We start from the raw sequence: 6,000 nt of genomic DNA, 5'->3' as shown, positions 1-6,000 counted from the left end.
AACATACTGATTTATGATGTTCCATGTTTTTAAAGTGCCTACTTCCCTAAAATATAATATTTCCAACAACAGACACTATGCATGGCACTCGTAGGGGCCTTTTAAAGGAACTGGGCTAATGGGCCCTACAAAGAATCTATTCTTTTTTGGGGGTACGGTAAGGAAGGATTAGATGTGTGGAAACGTTGGTGCATTTGTCAGCCACACTCCTTCTCATGTCACCATGAACAATAGGATGTACATGTATTATATCTTTCTAAAGGGGTTAACTACAAGGGGTGTATAGAGGCAGCCTCTTTGCATAGGGGATAGTGGATGGGTGTGAGCCCGCCATTCTTCACGGGTCCTACAGTCATTAGACCTCAGCAGAAAGTGGTGCAAGGGCTAGAGTGGAAGGTCGAGAGCGAAGTGCTCATGTGGAGACGGTCTGAGGGTGCAGGCCTGAGAAGAGAAGGTGCTGCGAGGACTTAAGAACATTGTGGACACATTCCTGAGTGAGAGGGGAGCACAGAAGGAGAGACACCAGAAGTCCCCCTGAACCCACTAGAACCCTGGAGGGGCAATGCAGCTATGATCTGCAGAGAGGTAAATCAAGTGCTGGTGCTGCTTTTACAAGGCCCACGTGCTACAGCTTGTGGAATCAGAAACCGGTTAGGGAAATACCGGAACAGAAACACTTGTACTCTTCAGTGACCAACTGTAAGTGAGTAAAAATGGGGTAGTGCCACAGAGACAAAATCTTGTATTAAAGATATTAGATTAATAGGGGGACTTACCTGATGTGGATGCCTGGAACCCAAGGGGTTCGTTGGGACCAGACTTCCGTACCTGCAGTCCTAGCTTGAATAGGTAACCAGACTTGCTAAGGCATCCAAAGGATAGGAAAGGGGCGGAGAAATCCAAATACACTCCTACGGAGTTTTCAGGACATGATGAAAAGGCAAGTAAATAATGTAAAAAGAACACCGTGCTCATAGAAGAGCTGACAATTAAAACTTCAATTCAAGAAGAAGTAGCAGTGATAATCATTGCCACTTACGTATCCCCCCCCCCCCTTCTTTTAGGTAAGTGGCAATGATTATCACTACTACTTCTTCTTGAATTGAAGATTTAATTGTCAGCACTTCTATGAGCGCGAGGTTCTTTTTAGACTATTTACTTTCCTAAACTGTAAGTGAGACCCACTCTAACCCGGATCACAAGTGTGCACAGACTTAAAACAGGCCTCTTGTATAATATATATATATATAGACCCCTAACATTTATTTATTTTTTGTCAACGGTGTTGTTTAGGCCTCATATCCACAGGGAAATCAGGCCCGCTGCGGATTCTTCAAGCAGCTGGTCCCTCTTTTCCCGTGGACATGAGGCCTAAACATAAGAATTTACTAACCTGTCCGGACGCTGCGGATCTTCCCTCCGTCGCGGCTGGATCTTTTCTCTTCGACCCGGCGATGTGCTCGGCACGCTGGCAGCGTGCCACACGCATGCGCTGTGCACTCTTTTTTTTTAACTCCTGCTCTCCCGCGCTCCCGCACCTGAGAGCAGGAATTCAGTTGCGGGTGTGCCGCGGATCCGGACGGCTTCCATAGGCTTCAATAGAAGTCTGTGGGAACCCCGCACTAAAATGGAGCATGCTGCGGGTGTTTTCCCGCACGCGCAATACGCGCTTCAGGGGAAAATGACATCTGGAAGTATTTAATTACCTGCAGGTGTCCAATGCCTCCCTATGGGGCGCGGATCACGCGTTCGGGTGACCCGCTGCGGATCTGTCCCCGTGGACATGAGGCCTTAAGAGGTTTTTTTTTCAGTTTTTTTGTCAGCTAGATAGGAACAATTAGCTATTTTTGCCATGTTTTGGTATTTTATTATTATGACATGGACTCTGCAGGTTATATAATGTACTAACTTTTTTCCTGGGTCATTATTAACACAACAATACCACATATGTCATTTTTAAAATTTATTTATTTTACTTAGTGACAGGAAAAAGTGGGCTTTTGACATATTATTTTTTTTTAACTATTTTCTTTATACGTTACCTTTTTATTTATGTCCCACTGGGGGACTTGATTATCAGCATATTGTATCACTCTTCTAATACACTAATGTACATCAGTGCCTATGAAGCATAGCCAGGGGGCTACAGGAAGTTGTGAAATTGTGCAGCTTGAACCAACCAGGTTTTGAATTCAGCTCTGGGTGCAAATAACCTTCAAAGTGGGGCCAATATACAAAAATATAGTTTTTAATCTAATAATAAAAAATACCAAGGCTCTAAAAAATGTTGCTCTATTTTAGAACATGACTAAACCACTACCTCAAATGTATATCAAGATGTTTCCTGTTGCTTCACAGCATCCAGTTTAGCTATGGTTGTAACTGAAGGGACTACTTCATGTGTTGTGGAAATAGTCCCCTAATCACAGTTCCTGCTAATTTAATAGATTTTATATGTTGTATGTAAATACTAATTTACATTCCATCCAGAGCTGGTTCAGACCATCTTCCCTATGAGAAAAAAAAAAAAAAGCCTGAGATATCATCATTCATATCAGATGTCAGAACGCCTTTGAAATAAAGTGAAGTGACTACTGAGAGACCATTCGCATGGGCCGACCACCATCTTTTTCCAGGAGCTGAGAACTTAAATGCTGGTGGTGCGTATCCCTATGTGCTACTAGTATTTTTATTGAAAGGTGAACGCCAGATCTACTCAAGAATGTTCTTCTTTGAATGTATCAGCCATCATCTGAGGTCCCAATTATTAAAGGGAACCTGTCATGTATTTTATGTTGCCCCCACTGAGGGCATTGTGAGGGTTAAAATGCACCAAACATTGTACCAAAAGCACCGTGTGCGTCAAAATTTGCACCAAATTTTGGCTCGGCGGAACTAACCATGTTCAATGGATGCCTGTTGATTGGTTGAGCTCTGGTCATATTGCTAATAGTTTTATTTAAACATAACCGATTAGATCTCACCCATTTTCTGTGGTGAGAGCCACAAGCAGTCGTGCTCATTCAACAGCTGTCTGGTTGTTCGGCAAACTAACGTTTTCTCCGCTCCTGTGATGGCTCTGATTTTCTGCCACGGTCCTGCTGGATCAGGTTGCGGTTCAGTGTTCTAATCCCATGGTAGCTTCAGGTTGCTAAATCAACCTTTGCCCGAAGATAACATCAATCCCCTATTTTTCGGTGGGTCCAGCTTCTGCACCTCTCCTGAAGTTTAAAGTAAATCCTCAGCCTCATTCCTGGATTACACTCCTGTATCACCCTTCAGTTTTGTCACCTGGTTCCTGTTGGTTCTTCTCCTGACATTGACTGCTGGCTTGTTTTCTGAATTGTCCTCTGGCTTGTTGCTTCCTGACTACTGTTTAATTGACGACCATTAGTTATATTCCTGGTTTCACTGCAATTACTTGGCTTACACAGCACCCACAGCCAATCTGTTACTATTTTGGGAACCATGACCTGGAAATCTGCCCAAGAAAGACCATACCCTCTTGGTGGGGTGGAAGATGAAGAATGGAAAGTCTCCTTAGACTCCACACCCCATTGTGGCAGCTTAGAAGATGCACTCCATATTTGACATAGATGGAAGTTGGCCCTTAGAATGAGTTCCTCTAGTGGGCCAAAGAAAGCCCATTCTTACACCACTCCTGGTGGTCCCCATACTGTCAACCTAATATTCGTCCCCACAGTACCAGACACCTTGTAATGTCCAAGGTGTCATCTAGAAAAACTTAACAGGGGGTGGTTCAGGATTAGAAAAAAAGGTTTTTATTTATTTCCAGAAACAGTGACATTCTTGTCCATGAGTGGTGTCTGGAATTGCACTTCAAGTGAATGTGATTGGGCTGCAATACCAGACTCAGCCCTTAAAACAGGAGTGGAGCTGTTTGTGGAAAAAAAACAATTTTTTTCTAATCCTGGACAACACTTTTTAAATGAACAAGTGACCACTTTGTTCCATCTTTCATTGGCACCAACCAGGAAGCTATAAATGAGTAGCCTATCAGTGACTGGTAATGTAACTTCCTCTTCCTGTGCTGTTGTCTTCTGCCGAGCCTGTTGGATTGGATAGCAAATGACAGAGTACAGCAACAGATTGCATACTTGCCAAAATAGTTTCCCCTGGCAGTCAGTAAAGAGTACTACAGTTAAGGAGTTTTCCAAAAGAAAACTATTGGTGTCTTACCCTCATAAGTCAGCAGAAGCAGATTGATGGGGGTTCACTGCTCGGGACCCTTACTGATCAGCTGTCAAAACACCATCTGTACTGCAGTGACCTGATTAGGTATTGCAGCTCTCTTCCACGGAAGTGAATGGGAGAGAGATGCACCAATCTTCTAATCAGCCGATCGTCGGGGATCCCAAGTGGCAGATTCCTACTAATGTGCTATTGGTGACCTACCTTGAGGATAGGTCACCAATAGTATCATAGTATATAAGGCTAAAAATAGACATATGTCCATCCAGTTCAGTGTATTATGTTGATCCAGAGGAAGGCAAAAAAACCCTGATAAGGTAGAAGCCAATTTTACGCATTTCAACTCCAAAAAACTCCTTTCTGACTCCCATCTGGCAATCGAAATAATCCCTGGATCAACAACCCTTTTGACATTATTAATAATTATAACATATAATTTTGTATCGCTCAAGAAATACATCCAGGCCCCTCTTGAACTCTTTTTCGAATTTGTCATCACCACGTCCTCAGGCAGAGAGTTCCATAGTCTCACTGCTCTTACAGTAAAGAACCCCCTTCTATGTCGATGTAGAAACCTTCCTTCCTCTAGATGTAAAAGGCGCCCCCTTGTTACAGTCGCACTCCTGGGTATATACAGATGATGTAGAGATCTCTGTATTGTGCCCTGATATATTATACATAGTTATTAGGTCAGCCGTCTTTTTTCTAAACTAAACAATCCCAATTTTGCTAACCTCTCTGGGTATTGTAGTCCGCCCATTCCATCTATTACTTCAGTTACTTGCCTTTGTACCCGCTCAAAGATTTGATATGTCCTTCCTGAGTACCGGCGCCCAAAACTGTCCACAATATTCCATGTGTGGTCTGACCAGTGACGGGTAAAGAGGAAGAACAATGTTCTCGCATGCGCCCCTAGACCTTTCCCAATAAAAAGCCCTTTAACAATGGTGCATCCCAGGCCAAACTACTTCTCAGTATGAGTTGATGAAAAATATTTGTCTTGCACATACATGTTCATACTTATTAATTAATTGTGTTTGTTTGTACAAAACTCAGTGAAAGGAACAGGAACACCAGAGATAATTACATCGGCTTACAAAACATAAAGTAAATTACTATTCAAACACTCTGCTAACAATCAGAAAAAACAAACAAACGCTAACGAAGAAAGAGCCAAAAATTCCGCCCAAGTTATCTTCCATATAAATATACCAATTACATATGGTTATGTTTCCCTCCAGATTAAGATCTTACTCAAATAGGCTATTGTACCCATGTACTGTATACTACTCTGTTCTAGTTCACAGAATTTAGAGCACCATAGGGATCTACGGTTAAAGGGATTGTGCAAAGATAGCATTCCCTGCTCATATTCCACTAAAGATCATGTTAACATCATAGATTGTGGTCGCTCGCTAGGGACCCCACTCTATGGTCAAGATGGAGATCTGCTTTGTAACAGTATCTCCCGTCTGGGTGGACCATGTGTCATCCTTGTAATACTACATTTTCCTTGCAGGGGAAATGTCTGGTTGGCTGCATCTTCCCTTAGCACAATCAGCTGGTTGCCAGCAGCAGGACCCAAGCGCATTCGGAAAGAGGTTGTGCATGTTGGCACTACCCCCTTAACCCCTTAGTGACGGCGCTATCGTCTTTCTACGTCCTGCTGTTGCAGGACGTGTATGGAGGGAGATAGCGCCGCTATCTCCCTCCATACAGCGTGGGCGTCAGCTGTTTATTACAGCTGACACCCGCGGGCAATAGCCGCGATCGGCCGAACGGCTGACA

General features: G+C 43.3%; 1 long non-coding RNA gene across 1 annotated transcript in view; it reads left to right on the top strand.

Moving 5' to 3' along the window:
• The first annotated feature begins 382 nt into the window (after positions 1-382).
• Positions 383-6,000, top strand: part of LOC136573321 (uncharacterized) — a 52,497-nt gene continuing 46,879 nt past the window's right edge. The window contains exon 1 of the long non-coding RNA XR_010785869.1: positions 383-585. This is a non-coding gene — a long non-coding RNA (uncharacterized lncRNA). The remainder of the gene's footprint in view (positions 586-6,000) is intronic.

This window comes from Eleutherodactylus coqui, chromosome 7, assembly GCF_035609145.1.
Source record: "Eleutherodactylus coqui strain aEleCoq1 chromosome 7, aEleCoq1.hap1, whole genome shotgun sequence".
NCBI lineage: Eukaryota > Metazoa > Chordata > Amphibia > Anura > Eleutherodactylidae > Eleutherodactylus > Eleutherodactylus coqui.
This window is presented reverse-complemented; position numbering and strand designations above follow the sequence as displayed.